Raw genomic sequence first — 18,542 nt, forward strand, 5'->3', positions numbered from 1 at the left:
ATATAAAACAAAAGATAAAAGTGAAACGCAATTGAATCCATTCTTGGAAATTTTGCTTCAGTTCATATTAAACAGTCAACGTACCAACAAAGTTTTGAATTCCTCAAAATCTATTATAAATAGGTAACCAGGAACAGGGCTCATAAACCGTGGAAGATAACGATATTTACTTTCTGATCTTATATTTCTCAGACAGCTCATAATCTAGAACTCTCAACTATTTTACATCAACATAGAATGAGGAATAGCAGGATAACATTTACGTAACTTTCAAAATAATGTAATTACATTTTTTAAAGTAAATGTTTCTGTGAATATAAACCTAAAATTTGTGTCAGAAAGAATTTACCTAAAATAGTTATTGTTTATTTAAATACAAGGGTTTTATTTCCATAGTGTGCTTCGACTTTGGAAGCAGTATTTTAACATAAGAAAACTGAGTACCTGCTAACATTTCATGGCTTTAACGTTTCACTTAACTAAAACTAGAATCTCCAATCGTCTCTTAAATAACACTTTGACTTTATATTTGTATTTGATATGGCTGTTTAGTAGGCATTTAAATGTGCTATGCTGATAAAAAGAAAATAATGTGTACATTCCATACGACAGAAAAGTAATTTCTAACGCCAAGAATAACTAAGAAATAATTTAAATAAACGTACCCACTAAACTGTGGTGTTTCCATGTAAGATCGTTACTATTACTATTTGTAAAGCGATACTGTAGATCAAATGAAAAGAAATAATCTGTGTAAGTTTCAATGTGTATTATTGTACTTATTTTAAATTATACTTTCACAATCTAAAACTGAATCATCTATTAAAACGTACCTTTTCAGTACGTCACTATATTACTGAAAAAGACAAGGGTTCGATTCCCCTGGGTGGGCTCAGCAGATAGCCGATGTGGCTTTACTATAAGAAACACACACACACACGTGTTTTTTCAAAATAATCTTTATTTGAGCTACAGATACAAAAAAGACATTACACCAACATAGAATGAGGAATAGCAGAATTACGTAACTGTTTCTTTATTTAAATTTTACATAATTTTGTTTTTAAACGTTTATTCAATTAGTGATTTTAACATCAAAATAAATTTTCCACACAAAGCTATGAACTTCAAGGAAGTAGTCATGGAAATTGTACTGTTCTCAAATAACATGAGCAAAAACTATTAATTTGGTTAATATTAGTACACATAAAGTTGAAAGTAGTAACTACTAAGTCTAATTCAAATTAAAAATATACTTCTTATGTTTTCCAAAATTTCAATCTCTTTATGATACGATGAACTGCATTTTTAATTGTAGTAATGTTTGGCCTTGGTTGTTCTTCCCGGATGATGCGTTGTCTGTGAAGTGACCATTGGGTAGTGAGATTTTCAGTTGATTTATTGCGCCACTCAGAAGAACACGTGATGGTGTATCCTAGTTTTGACACAGATTGAAACAGAAGGCAATTATATATTGTCTTTACAAACTTATACTTTTTAAAATACGTGGATACCTTCCATCCAAGATATTTAAAGTGTTTGTCAGCCTTTGGTTTCACTTTTGGTAAAGTTTCCATCAAACTTTTCTTTGAGCCGTGAATCGTCATTAAATATTCACGATCAGTAAATTCCGTCTGAAACACTAATGTTTTATCAATGCAGCTGATGAAATCATCCTCACGCTCTTTTTGATCTTGAAGAAGCTTTGGCGATAAAAGAACTTCTGCTGGTTCAGTTTCACAACATGTAATTCCTTGTATGAATGTATTAATACTCTGATCTTCTTCAGGAATAATTAAATGTCTTTATATAATGAATAAAGAAAGGGAATATGGTCCCACATCCTTGAAACTGATATTTCTTATCTTCAGGAAGATACCAATGTTGTTCACGTGCTGGAGTGGTAAGTAAACTGCCTAGTTTACATTTGGAGAGCGTTTCAACTGGAATCCTGTGTCTGATTCCACCAATACTCAAACGTATAGTCTTTATTCCTTCAGGAAACATGGAAAAATATCAAGCTCTACTTATTTTACCTGAGATTTTTATTTCTCAAAATCTCATTATTTTACTTGTCATGTAGTAACTATATTTCATAAATGTGTACATATTTTCATATCTAAGCATTACTTTTTTAATTATTGCTACGTAATACATTGTTTTATCAATAAACGACAATAACTAACATTGAATAACTTTTCTTTCCACGTTTCCTCATTTCGTAACCAATCAACAAAATACTTGACAGAGTGACGTACGTTGGCTTGAGGGGTGAGTTGGAACCTTCATCTTCTATTTAAATAAACGTCACTATACGTGTGCATTGTTCATTAAACGTTTCCACATTTATTGATAAAAGAGCACCAAACTTGACATAGTGATTCAGTAAGACATGGGCTTCTCTTTTACCAACGAACAGTGAGATTGACCGTTACCTTATAACGCCCCCACGGCTAAATGGGCGAGCATGTTAGGTGCGACGAGGATTCGATACCGCGACCCTCAGATTACGAGTCGAAATGCCTAAACCCACCTGGCCATGCAAAGTCACCAAGACTTAAGATAATTTGAATTAGGTTGGTGAAGAATCCCAGTGGTGGTGATACAATATTAACAATAATATGAGTAAATGAATAACGTTAATACGTAATATTAATAGTAATTCAGTGGCATGGTGATTTGACGAGCTGTGAAGTGTGATAGATACAAATACAATTAATTGGATACTTTATCATGATAGTAGTTTCATACTTTTGACTCAGAAGTTCCAAACTTATAAAAGGCAATTGTGCAAAGTCAAGTAACAAAATCTTTCATTATAACACCCATTTAATGTTGTGGAATTGTTTGGTATCCTAATAACTTTAAGTTTCAAGCAAAGTAGTTTAACTGTATAGTACTGATAATAGTGTCTCACAAATAATCAGTTAATATTAGATTCACACAAAACAATTTATGGAATAAATATACCCTCCAAGACCAACATATATTGTCTATAATATTTACAGAGCCATTTTTCTATAGTTTTATAATTTGAATTTTGTTAGTTTAGTACTTGTAATTAAACCATGAATTATGATGTTCTTGCTTCATGCCTGAGGTCTAACAAATAGCTTAATATTTAGTATTAAATATTTATACTGTTGATGTTCATCATTTTAATATTTTTGTATCATTGTGCATAAAACTTAATTATTGTATTAGTTTTTGTAGTATTAGTTGGAAGAGTTCCAGAAGTGAATAAAAATTTAATTTGTAAGAAGAGTATGGTATAAAGTATACATTATTTGATTAGAATAACCATTATAATTTAAGTTTATCAGTGTCTTATTTTGAGACCTATGATATTTATATGTATCAAAAGCTTGTTTATATACTTCAGGGGAACTGTATGGGTTTAAATGGGAAACCTTGATAGTTATGCAAGTTATACCATTTTCTTTCACTAACAATGCATAAGGTAAAGGCAGAAATGGAATATCAGTAATCATAGAAATGACGCATGTGTTAGTTTGTTATAACTTGAAAACAAATTAAATAAAAAATGCTGCATTGACTGAAAATGTGGGATGTGTTTTCCTTCCTCAGTGGGCCATACTTTTTCAGAGCACATGATCTGCCATTGCTCCTTTTGGTCTTCGCATCCAGGGCAATTGGATGAATTGGGTCTGTCCTTGGATAACATTACAGAATCCATTGGTCAGCCCATCCCACCGTGGCTCATTACAGTCCCCAAATGTGACCTTTCTTTAAGTCATCTGAAAAAGGCAGATACTCCCAATTGGAAGTACCGTCTTTTGTTTACTGAACATCTTTAGAACAATCTTTCCATTCCAATTTATACAGATGTCTTTTAACACTTTTATAACTTTACCTTTTGGTACTGGCCATAATGACACATAACCCGGAACCAGGACTGGAAAGACCAACTTCAGGTAACGGGTGGTGGTTCTTGTACTTACCTGTTGGTCTTCCTTGTGGGTTATGATCATCAGCATTATGCTACAGAAAGTCCTTTACAACTTTGTAGACTGGATGTCAACATTGGTTTTATGCCATTTTATGTTTTAATTGCTGTTTTGGTTTTACCTTCATTTCCTTTTATGTATTTTACTTCATTTACTTTATGTTTACCTTTTTACTAGACATTTGGCTAATTATTATTACGATTTTGCTACGTGTCTTTTAAAACTTTTATTTTACTTTACCTTTTGATAATGGTCTTATGACACATAACCCGGAACCAGGACTGGAAAGGCCAACTGCAGGTGACTGATCGTGGTTCTTGTACTTACCAGTTAGTCTTCCTGGTGGGTTATGATCATTACTATTATGCTAAAGAAAGTCCTTTACAACTTCTTTTACTCTGCTTTCTCTCTTAACATTGTAAACTAGGTGTCAACACTGGTTTTATGTTTTTCTAATTTTCAATGCTGTTTTGTTTTACCTTCATTTCCTTTTATGCATTTTACTACATTTAATTTATTTTACCTTTTACCGGACATTTGGCACAGATAGCCTAGCTGCTTTGTGCCATAAAACATGAAATCAACCAACGAACCAACCAACCATCTTGGACCACCTGATTGGACTTGAAACATTGACGATCACAGAAGACTTCAACAATGAGAGAACACCTTGTTTCTGTCTTCTTTGATCTTGAGCTCCCTCTTGGTGATGTTGTTCTTCCCATGGTCCTTAAGGCAAAATTCTTGGGGTTTATTTTTCACCGTAAGCTTTCTTTCATTCATCACATCAAACAGCTATGTATCAAGTGTGTGAGGGCACTAAACATCTTTTGTGTCTCTCTTCCACCTCTAAGCGAGTGGATCAATGTTCTGTGCTCAAGGTGCTTGCATTTGATCCAAATTGGACAATGAGTTTATGATTCTGCCAGGACCTCACCTTTGAAGATGCTGTACCCCATTCACCATCTGGGGCTTTGGCTCTGCATGGGGGTTTTCTCACTTATTCAGTCCAAAGCTTGTACACCAAATCCTACGAACCTGTTCTTAACCTCCACCATTTGCTCTTTCTGAATAGATGGTCTGTCATTTTTCCTTTAGGCTTTTGTATGCAGGGACAGTTGGTTGAATTGGGCATGTCATTGGATGATATTGCTATCTCCACTGATCAGCATTATCCCACCATGGCTTATTACCATCCACACCTGTGACCTTTCTTTGAGCCATCTGAGGATGGTAGATACTCCTGATTAGAAGGTACTGTCTTCTATTTGCTGACCATGTTTTGAACCATTCTTCTATTTCTATTTACACAAATGGTTCAAAAATTAGGCAACTCTGTGGACTGTGCCAGAGTTTGTTGTGACTCGGTGTTTGCTTTGTTATTTGCTGCCAAGTTGCATGCCATTTACCTTGCCCTGGATGACATAGTACAATAGTACAAATAGTACAATGATTGTACTATTTGCAGTGATTCTAGCTCTGGAATCACATTAAATTCCATCCTGTTCTTGTCAATATTAAACAGCAACAACTGGCCCATCTTCTTCATCTTCCACTAACATACAGTTTTGTTTGGATAACTGGCCATGACAGTACTTGTGGGAATGAGCTCACTGACACCTCAGCCAAGTCCACATGCTTTGGTGCTGTCACAGCTGTGCCTGTTCCATATATGGACTAAAAGGTCTTGTATTCAAGACTTGGCTTCCTACCAGTTGTCTTAGAATAAACCTTCTTTGGCCATCTTGTTTCCATAAGGATTGGAAGGAGGAAGTTGCATGCAAATCTCATAGACAGACTTACAAACAACATAGTGTGTGTAGATATGAGTATCTTTGTGGAATACATTTTGAGAAAATATTAACTAGTTTATTGTATCTGAACACCAGATAATTAGTACTTGCATTAACATTTACACGTTCACACTTGTTATGTTAAAATAAGCTTTGAGATTTGAAGCTGGGTTCCAATTGTTGTTAGAACTTTATATTAAATCATTTAACAACCATCATAATAGATGTTCAGCTTGAAAACAACCTCAAAGTGACATTTTTAGTGTTAAACAACTTACATTATTGATACATTTACATTATTCTGAAATTTAGGTCTGTGTTTGTAAGGAAGCAGATGAATTTTTCAGCACATTTTTGTATAAAACTGAGTTAAAATACAAAGATCTGATACTTAAGATTAAAAATATGTTTTTGATATCTTATTGAACAAATAGTTAGTAGCAACATAGCTTCTCCTAATCAATAGGTTTTATTGTTTTAAAACTCATGTATACCTACTTAAAGTTCACCTAAATATGGCAACTTTAGTTTGCTACTTTCACATTAATTTCTTCATACATTAACTTTATTACTTGCGTCCAATAGACTTTTGCGATATTATTTTGTAATTTTGAACAAATTATATTGAATAGAAGTCCATAATTGTGTTAATATACATTTTGATACCTTTCATCCCTTAAATTCTTGGCTAATTTAGGATTTCTAGTTATTACTATAACTACTTGAAAACACTACAAGCAGGTGTGAAGTTTTTGTTTATTTTGAATTTCGCGCAAAGCTACACGATGGTTATGTGTCCTTAATTTAATAGTGTTAGAGTAGACAGATAGTAATCACTACCTTGGGCTACTCTTTTACCAGCGAATAATGGGATTGACTGCCTCATTATAATGGCTGGAAGGGCGAACGTTTGGTGTGACGGGGATTTGAGCCCAAGACCCTCGGATTACGAGTCGAGTGCTTTAACCACATGGACATGCCCGAGCATTGTAAAAAGTTGGATTTATACTAGTGAACATATCCAAAGGTACTATCACATTTATGATAAGATAAGATAAGATAGGAGGTAAGATGCAGTGTTAAGTTTGAGGTTACTAGATACAGTTCAAATACACGAAAACTTATTGCGGAGGACTCCAGAAACTGGATTTAACTAGTCTGTATAAAAATGGATCTTTAAAACTTTAAAATTGATTTTGAGATTAGGAATCTCACAGTATTACTGAAAAAAATGTTATAGGAGGAAATAGAAAGTGTAACAAACAAAACAAATGTTGGACGTATCGCTTTTCATTTATTTTTATGATAATTTATGGTAATTTTTTTCACTAATTCGTCACCTAACAATCAATATTAGAGACATGACAGAGGTTTGGTGAATTCAACATGAAACTTTTTGAAAAGTCTTACGATGACCTAAGTCTTTTACTATCAGTTAAAGTAAGTAATTGCGTGTTTTAATGTACAAGGTAACAGTAGTAAAACTGTATTAAGTTTACTAACAGTAGAGTTAGTACTGTATTTACTTGGGAGTGCTAATGCCAAATTATATCTTATCAGACGAAACATGACTTACACCATGTTTGACTGAACATTAATAAACTGTGAATCTTGAAAACATCAAAATCACTTTTAAAAAAAAAACTACAGCACAGTTCTTATGTCTCAAAATGAGCCAACTGTCATAGAAAATGTTCTTACATAAAATTATTACAATAAATATCTATTTTAACTAAAAAACTTACAGAACACCCATTTCCACCACGGTGTTAACGAACTGGTTCCCTACCACAATTATAGCTAACTGTAAAGAGAGATCAAACAAACACCCTCCTGTTCTACACTAGAAGGAAATGTAGAAAAACACTTTCAAAATTACTGTCATATCACTTTATGAAATATCTCAGAAAGGACACAAGACTGAAAAGTACAATAAGGTATAAGTTAGTGAGTGAGAACACTAATAACTTGTCCAGGACCAAATGGTCCAAAAAAATAATGTTTCAAACCTAAAACGTTAAAGAATGTGTGTGACTGACATAAAAACTTTGATTGATTCTTCATAGTTTAACTTTCTCATGACAGGCTCAATCCCAGGAACTGACCTAACAATTATTCTGTGCTTGTTATAGTATTACAATGTATTCATAATTATTCTGTGCTTGTTATAGTATTACAATGTATTCATAATTATTCTGTGCTTGTTATAGTATTACAATGTGTTCATAATTATTCTGTGCTTGTTATAGTATTACAATGTGTTCATAATTATTCTGTGCTTGTTATAGTATTACAATGTGTTCATAATTATTCTGTGCTTGTTATAGTATTACAATGTGTTCATAATTATTCTGTGCTTGTTATAGTATTACAATGTGTTCATAATTATTCTGTGCTTGTTATAGTATTACAATGTGTTCATAATTATTCTGTGCTTGTTATAGTATTACAATGTGTTCATAATTATTCTGTGCTTGTTATAGTATTACAATGTGTTCATAATTATTCTGTGCTTGTTATAGTATTACAATGTGTTCATAATTATTCTGTGCTTGTTATAGTATTACAATGTGTTCATAATTATTCTGTGCTTGTTATAGTATTACAATGTGTTCATAATTATTCTGTGCTTGTTATAGTATTACAATGTGTTCATAATTATTCTGTGCTTGTTATAGTATTACAATGTATTCATAATTATTCTGTGCTTGTTATAGTATTACAATGTGTTCATAATTATTCTGTGCTTGTTATAGTATTACAATGTGTTCATAATTATTCTGTGCTTGTTATAGTATTACAATGTGTTCATAATTATTCTGTGCTTGTTATAGTATTACAATGTATTCATAATTATTCTGTGCTTGTTATAGTATTACAATGTATTCATAATTATTCTGTGCTTGTTATAGTATTACAATGTGTTCATAATTATTCTGTGCTTGTTATAGTATTACAATGTGTTCATAATTATTCTGTGCTTGTTATAGTATTACAATGTGTTCATAATTATTCTGTGCTTGTTATAGTATTACAATGTGTTCATAATTATTCTGTGCTTGTTATAGTATTACAATGTGTTCATAATTATTCTGTGCTTGTTATAGTATTACAATGTGTTCATAATTATTCTGTGCTTGTTATAGTATTACAATGTATTCATAATTATTCTGTGCTTGTTATAGTATTACAATGTGTTCATAATTATTCTGTGCTTGTTATAGTATTACAATGTGTTCATAATTATTCTGTGCTTGTTATAGTATTACAATGTGTTCATAATTATTCTGTGCTTGTTATAGTATTACAATGTGTTCATAATTATTCTGTGCTTGTTATAGTATTACAATGTGTTCATAATTATTCTGTGCTTGTTATAGTATTACAATGTGTTCATAATTATTCTGTGCTTGTTATAGTATTACAATGTGTTCATAATTATTCTGTGCTTGTTATAGTATTACAATGTGTTCATAATTATTCTGTGCTTGTTATAGTATTACAATGTGTTCATAATTATTCTGTGCTTGTTATAGTATTACAATGTGTTCATAATTATTCTGTGCTTGTTATAGTATTACAATGTGTTCATAATTATTCTGTGCTTGTTATAGTATTACAATGTATTCATAATTATTCTGTGCTTGTTATAGTATTACAATGTATTCATAATTATTCTGTGCTTGTTATAGTATTACAATGTGTTCATAATTATTCTGTGCTTGTTATAGTATTACAATGTGTTCATAATTATTCTGTGCTTGTTATAGTATTACAATGTATTCATAATTATTCTGTGCTTGTTATAGTATTACAATGTGTTCATAATTATTCTGTGCTTGTTATAGTATTACAATGTGTTCATAATTATTCTGTGCTTGTTATAGTATTACAATGTGTTCATAATTATTCTGTGCTTGTTATAGTATTACAATGTGTTCATAATTATTCTGTGCTTGTTATAGTATTACAATGTATTCATAATTATTCTGTGCTTGTTATAGTATTACAATGTATTCATAATTATTCTGTGCTTGTTATAGTATTACAATGTGTTCATAATTATTCTGTGCTTGTTATAGTATTACAATGTGTTCATAATTATTCTGTGCTTGTTATAGTATTACAATGTGTTCATAATTATTCTGTGCTTGTTATAGTATTACAATGTGTTCATAATTATTCTGTGCTTGTTATAGTATTACAATGTGTTCATAATTATTCTGTGCTTGTTATAGTATTACAATGTATTCATAATTATTCTGTGCTTGTTATAGTATTACAATGTATTCATAATTATTCTGTGCTTGTTATAGTATTACAATGTATTCATAATTATTCTGTGCTTGTTATAGTATTACAATGTGTTCATAATTATTCTGTGCTTGTTATAGTATTACAATGTATTCATAATTATTCTGTGCTTGTTATAGTATTACAATGTGTTCATAATTATTCTGTGCTTGTTATAGTATTACAATGTGTTCATAATTATTCTGTGCTTGTTATAGTATTACAATGTGTTCATAATTATTCTGTGCTTGTTATAGTATTACAATGTGTTCATAATTATTCTGTGCTTGTTATAGTATTACAATGTGTTCATAATTATTCTGTGCTTGTTATAGTATTACAATGTGTTCATAATTATTCTGTGCTTGTTATAGTATTACAATGTGTTCATAATTATTCTGTGCTTGTTATAGTATTACAATGTATTCATAATTATTCTGTGCTTGTTATAGTATTACAATGTATTCATAATTATTCTGTGCTTGTTATAGTATTACAATGTGTTCATAATTATTCTGTGCTTGTTATAGTATTACAATGTGTTCATAATTATTCTGTGCTTGTTATAGTATTACAATGTGTTCATAATTATTCTGTGCTTGTTATAGTATTACAATGTGTTCATAATTATTCTGTGCTTGTTATAGTATTACAATGTGTTCATAATTATTCTGTGCTTGTTATAGTATTACAATGTGTTCATAATTATTCTGTGCTTGTTATAGTATTACAATGTGTTCATAATTATTCTGTGCTTGTTATAGTATTACAATGTGTTCATAATTATTCTGTGCTTGTTATAGTATTACAATGTATTCATAATTATTCTGTGCTTGTTATAGTATTACAATGTGTTCATAATTATTCTGTGCTTGTTATAGTATTACAATGTGTTCATAATTATTCTGTGCTTGTTATAGTATTACAATGTGTTCATAATTATTCTGTGCTTGTTATAGTATTACAATGTATTCATAATTATTCTGTGCTTGTTATAGTATTACAATGTATTCATAATTATTCTGTGTTTGTTATAGTATTACAATGTATTCATAATTATTCTGTGCTTGTTATAGTATTACAATGTATTCATAATTATTCTGTGCTTGTTATAGTATTACAATGTATTCATAATTATTCTGTGCTTGTTATAGTATTACAATGTGTTCATAATTATTCTGTGCTTGTTATAGTATTACAATGTGTTCATAATTATTCTGTGCTTGTTATAGTATTACAATGTGTTCATAATTATTCTGTGCTTGTTATAGTATTACAATGTGTTCATAATTATTCTGTGCTTGTTATAGTATTACAATGTGTTCATAATTATTCTGTGCTTGTTATAGTATTACAATGTGTTCATAATTATTCTGTGCTTGTTATAGTATTACAATGTGTTCATAATTATTCTGTGCTTGTTATAGTATTACAATGTATTCATAATTATTCTGTGCTTGTTATAGTATTACAATGTATTCATAATTATTCTGTGCTTGTTATAGTATTACAATGAATTCATAATTATTCTGTGCTTGTTATAGTATTGCAATGTGTTCATAATTAGTCTGTGCTTGTTATAGTATTACAATGTATTCATAATTATTCTGTGCTTGTTATAGTATTACAATGTGTTCATAATTATTCTGTGCTTGTTATAGTATTACAATGTGTTCATAATTATTCTGTGCTTGTTATAGTATTACAATGTATTCATAATTATTCTGTGCTTGTTATAGTATTACAATGTGTTCATAATTATTCTGTGCTTGTTATAGTATTACAATGTGTTCATAATTATTCTGTGCTTGTTATAGTATTACAATGTGTTCATAATTATTCTGTGCTTGTTATAGTATTACAATGTGTTCATAATTATTCTGTGCTTGTTATAGTATTACAATGTGTTCATAATTATTCTGTGCTTGTTATAGTATTACAATGTGTTCATAATTATTCTGTGCTTGTTATAGTATTACAATGTGTTCATAATTATTCTGTGCTTGTTATAGTATTACAATGTATTCATAATTATTCTGTGCTTGTTATAGTATTACAATGTGTTCATAATTATTCTGTGCTTGTTATAGTATTACAATGTGTTCATAATTATTCTGTGCTTGTTATAGTATTACAATGTATTCATAATTATTCTGTGCTTGTTATAGTATTACAATGTATTCATAATTATTCTGTGCTTGTTATAGTATTACAATGTATTCATAATTATTCTGTGCTTGTTATAGTATTACAATGTATTCATAATTATTCTGTGCTTGTTATAGTATTACAATGTATTCATAATTATTCTGTGCTTGTTATAGTATTACAATGTATTCATAATTATTCTGTGCTTGTTATAGTATTACAATGTGTTCATAATTATTCTGTGCTTGTTATAGTATTACAATGTGTTCATAATTATTCTGTGCTTGTTATAGTATTACAATGTGTTCATAATTATTCTGTGCTTGTTATAGTATTACAATGTGTTCATAATTATTCTGTGCTTGTTATAGTATTACAATGTGTTCATAATTATTCTGTGCTTGTTATAGTATTACAATGTGTTCATAATTATTCTGTGCTTGTTATAGTATTACAATGTGTTCATAATTATTCTGTGCTTGTTATAGTATTACAATGTGTTCATAATTATTCTGTGCTTGTTATAGTATTACAATGAATTCATAATTATTCTGTGCTTGTTATAGTATTACAATGTGTTCATAATTATTCTGTGCTTGTTATAGTATTACAATGTGTTCATAATTATTCTGTGCTTGTTATAGTATTACAATGTATTCATAATTATTCTGTGCTTGTTATAGTATTACAATGTGTTCATAATTATTCTGTGCTTGTTATAGTATTACAATGTGTTCATAATTATTCTGTGCTTGTTATAGTATTACAATGTGTTCATAATTATTCTGTGCTTGTTATAGTATTACAATGTATTCATAATTATTCTGTGCTTGTTATAGTATTACAATGTGTTCATAATTATTCTGTGCTTGTTATAGTATTACAATGTATTCATAATTATTCCTGTGCTTGTTATAGTATTACAATGTGTTCATAATTATTCTGTGCTTGTTATAGTATTACAATGTGTTGATAATTATTCTGTGCTTGTTGTAGTATTACAATGTGTTCATAATTATTCTGTGCTTGTAGTATTACAATGTGTTCATAATTATTCTGTGCTTGTTATAGTATTACAATGTATTCATAATTATCCTGTGCTTGTTATAGTATTACAATGTATTCATAATTATTCTGTGCTTGTTATAGTATTACAATGAATTCATAATTATTCTGTGCTTGTTATAGTATTACAATGTGTTCATAATTATTCTGTGCTTGTTATAGTATTACAATGTGTTCATAATTATTCTGTGCTTGTTATAGTATTACAATGTGTTCATAATTATTCTGTGCTTGTTATAGTATTACAATGTGTTCATAATTATTCTGTGCTTGTTATAGTATTACAATGTATTCATAATTATTCTGTGCTTGTTATAGTATTACAATGTGTTCATAATTATTCTGTGCTTGTTATAGTATTACAATGTGTTCATAATTATTCTGTGCTTGTTATAGTATTACAATGTGTTCATAATTATTCTGTGCTTGTTATAGTATTACAATGTGTTCATAATTATTCTGTGCTTGTTATAGTATTACAATGTGTTCATAATTATTCTGTGCTTGTTATAGTATTACAATGTGTTCATAATTATTCTGTGCTTGTTATAGTATTACAATGTATTCATAATTATTCTGTGCTTGTTATAGTATTACAATGTATTCATAATTATTCTGTGCTTGTTATAGTATTACAATGAATTCATAATTATTCTGTGCTTGTTATGGTATTGCAGTGTACTCATAATTATTCTGTGCTTGTTATAGTATTACAATGTATTCATAATTATCCTGTGCTTGTTATAGTATTACAATGTATTCATAATTATTCTGTGCTTGTTATAGTATTACAATGTATTCATAATTATTCTGTGCTTGTTATAGTATTACAATGTATTCATAATTATTCTGTGCTTGTTATAGTATTACAATGTGTTCATAATTATTCTGTGCTTGTTATAGTATTACAATGTGTTCATAATTATTCTGTGCTTGTTATAGTATTACAATGTATTCATAATTATTCTGTGCTTGTTATAGTATTACAATGTATTCATAATTATTCTGTGTTTGTTATAGTATTACAATGTATTCATAATTATTCTGTGCTTGTTATAGTATTACAATGTATTCATAATTATTCTGTGCTTGTTATAGTATTACAATGTATTCATAATTATTCTGTGGTTGTTATAGTATTACAATGTATTCATAATTATTCTGTGCTTGTTATAGTATTACAATGTGTTCATAATTATTCTGTGCTTGTTATAGTATTACAATGTGTTCATAATTATTCTGTGCTTGTTATAGTATTACAATGTGTTCATAATTATTCTGTGCTTGTTATAGTATTACAATGTGTTCATAATTATTCTGTGCTTGTTATAGTATTACAATGTGTTCATAATTATTCTGTGCTTGTTATAGTATTACAATGTGTTCATAATTATTCTGTGCTTGTTATAGTATTACAATGTGTTCATAATTATTCTGTGCTTGTTATAGTATTACAATGTGTTCATAATTATTCTGTGCTTGTTATAGTATTACAATGTATTCATAATTATTCTGTGCTTGTTATAGTATTACAATGAATTCATAATTATTCTGTGCTTGTTATAGTATTACAATGAATTCATAATTATTCTGTGCTTGTTATGGTATTGCAGTGTACTCATAATTATTCTGTGCTTGTTATAGTATTACAATGTATTCATAATTATCCTGTGCTTGTTATAGTATTACAATGTATTCATAATTATTCTGTGCTTGTTATGGTATTACAGTGTACTCATAATTATTCTGTGCTTGTTATAGTATTACAATGTGTTCATAATTATTCTGTGTTTGTAATAGTATTACAATGTGTTCATAATTATCCTGTGCTTGTTATAGTATTACAATGTATTCATAATTATCCTGTGCTTGTTATAGTATTACAATGTGTTCATAATTATTCTGTGCTTGTTATAGTATTACAATGTATTCATAATTATCCTGTGCTTGTTATAGTATTACAATGTGTTGATAATTATTCTGTGCTTGTTATAGTATTACAATGTGTTGATAATTATTCTGTGCTTGTTGTAGTATTACAATGTGTTCATAATTATTCTGTGCTTGTAGTATTACAATGTGTTCATAATTATTCTGTGCTTGTTATAGTATTACAATGTATTCATAATTATCCTGTGCTTGTTATAGTATTACAATGTATTCATAATTATTCTGTGCTTGTTATAGTATTACAATGAATTCATAATTATTCTGTGCTTGTTATAGTATTACAATGTATTCATAATTATTCTGTGCTTGTTATAGTATTACAATGTGTTCATAATTATTCTGTGCTTGTTATAGTATTACAATGTATTCATAATTATTCTGTGCTTGTTATAGTATTACAATGTGTTCATAATTATTCTGTGCTTGTTGTAGTATTACAATGTGTTCATAATTATTCTGTGCTTGTTATAGTATTACAATGTATTCATAATTATTCTGTGCTTGTTATAGTATTACAATATGTTCATAATTATTCTGTGCTTGTTATAGTATTACAATGTGTTGATAATTATTCTGTGCTTGTTATAGTATTACAATGTGTTCATAATTATTCTGTGCTTGTTATAGTATTACAATGTGTTCATAATTATTCTGTGCTTGTTGTAGTATTACAATGTGTTCATAATTATTCTGTGCTTGTTATAGTATTACAATGTGTTCATAATTATTCTGTGCTTGTTATAGTATTACAATGTGTTCATAATTATTCTGTGCTTGTTATAGTATTACAATGTATTCATAATTATTCTGTGCTTGTTATAGTATTACAATGTATTCATAATTATTCTGTGCTTGTTATAGTATTACAATGTGTTCATAATTATTCTGTGCTTGTTATAGTATTACAATGTATTCATAATTATTCTGTGCTTGTTATAGTATTACAATGTATTCATAATTATTCTGTGCTTGTTATAGTATTACAATGTATTCATAATTATTCTGTGCTTGTTATGGTATTACAGTGTACTCATAATTATTCTGTGCTTGTTATAGTATTACAATGAATTCATAATTATTCTGTGCTTGCTATAGTATTACAATGTGTTCATAATTATTCTGTGTTTGTAATAGTATTACAATGTGTTCATAATTATCCTGTGCTTGTTATAGTATTACAATGTATTCATAATTATCCTGTGCTTGTTATAGTATTACAATGTGTTCATAATTATTCTGTGCTTGTTATAGTATTACAATGTGTTCATAATTATTCTGTGCTTGTTATAGTATTACAATGTGTTCATAATTATTCTGTGCTTGTTATAGTATTACAATGTGTTCATAATTATTCTGTGCTTGTTGTAGTATTACAATGTGTTCATAATTATTCTGTGCTTGTAGTATTACAATGTGTTCATAATTATTCTGTGCTTGTTATAGTATTACAATGTATTCATAATTATTCTGTGCTTGTTATAGTATTACAATGTATTCATAATTATCCTGTGCTTGTTATAGTATTACAATGTATTCATAATTATTCTGTGCTTGTTATAGTATTACAATGTATTCATAATTATTCTGTGCTTGTTATAGTATTACAATGTGTTCATAGTTATTCTGTGGTTGTTATAGTATTACAATGTGTTCATAATTATTCTGTGCTTGTTATAGTATTACAATGTATTCATAATTATTCTGTGCTTGTTATAGTATTACAATGTATTCATAATTATTCTGTGCTTGTTATAGTATTACAATGTATTCATAATTATTCTGTGCTTGTTATAGTATTACAATGTATTCATAATTATTCTGTGCTTGTTATAGTATTACAATGTATTCATAATTATTCTGTGCTTGTTATAGTATTACAATGTATTCATAATTATTCTGTGCTTGTTATAGTATTACAATGTGTTCATAATTATTCTGTGCTTGTTATAGTATTACAATGTGTTCATAATTATTCTGTGCTTGTTATAGTATTACAATGTGTTCATAATTATTCTGTGCTTGTTATAGTATTACAATGTGTTCATAATTATTCTGTGCTTGTTATAGTATTACAATGTGTTCATAATTATTCTGTGCTTGTTATAGTATTACAATGTGTTCATAATTATTCTGTGCTTGTTATAGTATTACAATGTGTTCATAATTATTCTGTGCTTGTTATAGTATTACAATGTGTTCATAATTATTCTGTGCTTGTTATAGTATTACAATGTATTCATAATTATTCTGTGCTTGTTATAGTATTACAATGTATTCATAATTATTCTGTGCTTGTTATAGTATTACAATGAATTCATAATTATTCTGTGCTTGTTATGGTATTACAGTGTACTCATAATTATTCTGTGCTTGTTATAGTATTACAATGTATTCATAATTATTCTGTGCTTGTTATAGTATTACAATGTATTCATAATTATTCTGTGCTTGTTATAGTATTACAATGTGTTCATAATTATTCTGTGCTTGTTATAGTATTACAATGTGTTCATAATTATTCTGTGCTTGTTATAGTATTACAATGTGTTCATAATTATTCTGTGCTTGTTATAGTATTACAATGTATTCATAATTATCCTGTGCTTGTTATAGTATTACAATGTGTTCATAATTATTCTGTGCTTGTTATAGTATTACAATGTATTCATAATTATTCTGTGCTTGTTATAGTATTACAATGTGTTCATAATTATTCTGTGCTTGTTATAGTATTACAATGTGTTCATAATTATTCTGTGCTTGTTGTAGTATTACAATGTGTTCATAATTATTCTGTGCTTGTAGTATTACAATGTGTTCATAATTATTCTGTGCTTGTTATAGTATTACAATGTATTCATAATTATTCTGTGCTTGTTATAGTATTACAATGTATTCATAATTATTCTGTGCTTGTTATAGTATTACAATGTATTCATAATTATTCTGTGCTTGTTATAGTATTACAATGTATTCATAATTATTCTGTGCTTGTTATAGTATTACAATGTGTTCATAATTATTCTGTGCTTGTTATAGTATTACAATGTATTCATAATTATTCTGTGCTTGTTATAGTATTACAATGTGTTCATAATTATTCTGTGCTTGTTATAGTATTACAATGTGTTCATAATTATTCTGTGCTTGTTATAGTATTACAATGTATTCATAATTATTCTGTGCTTGTTATAGTATTACAATGTGTTCATAATTATTCTGTGCTTGTTATAGTATTACAATGTGTTCATAATTATTCTGTGCTTGTTATAGTATTACAATGTGTTCATAATTATTCTGTGCTTGTTATAGTATTACAATGTGT

At 28.6% G+C, this 18,542-nt stretch overlaps 1 long non-coding RNA gene across 1 annotated transcript in view; it reads left to right on the top strand.

Moving 5' to 3' along the window:
* Positions 1-18,542, top strand: part of LOC143231593 (uncharacterized) — a 161,667-nt gene that overhangs the window by 133,958 nt on the left and 9,167 nt on the right. Inside the window, exon 2 of the long non-coding RNA XR_013017008.1 lies at positions 6,623-6,788. This is a non-coding gene — a long non-coding RNA (uncharacterized LOC143231593). The remainder of the gene's footprint in view (positions 1-6,622; positions 6,789-18,542) is intronic.

This window comes from Tachypleus tridentatus, chromosome 1 (genome assembly GCF_004210375.1).
Source record: "Tachypleus tridentatus isolate NWPU-2018 chromosome 1, ASM421037v1, whole genome shotgun sequence".
Classification (NCBI taxonomy): Eukaryota; Metazoa; Arthropoda; class Merostomata; order Xiphosura; family Limulidae; genus Tachypleus; species Tachypleus tridentatus.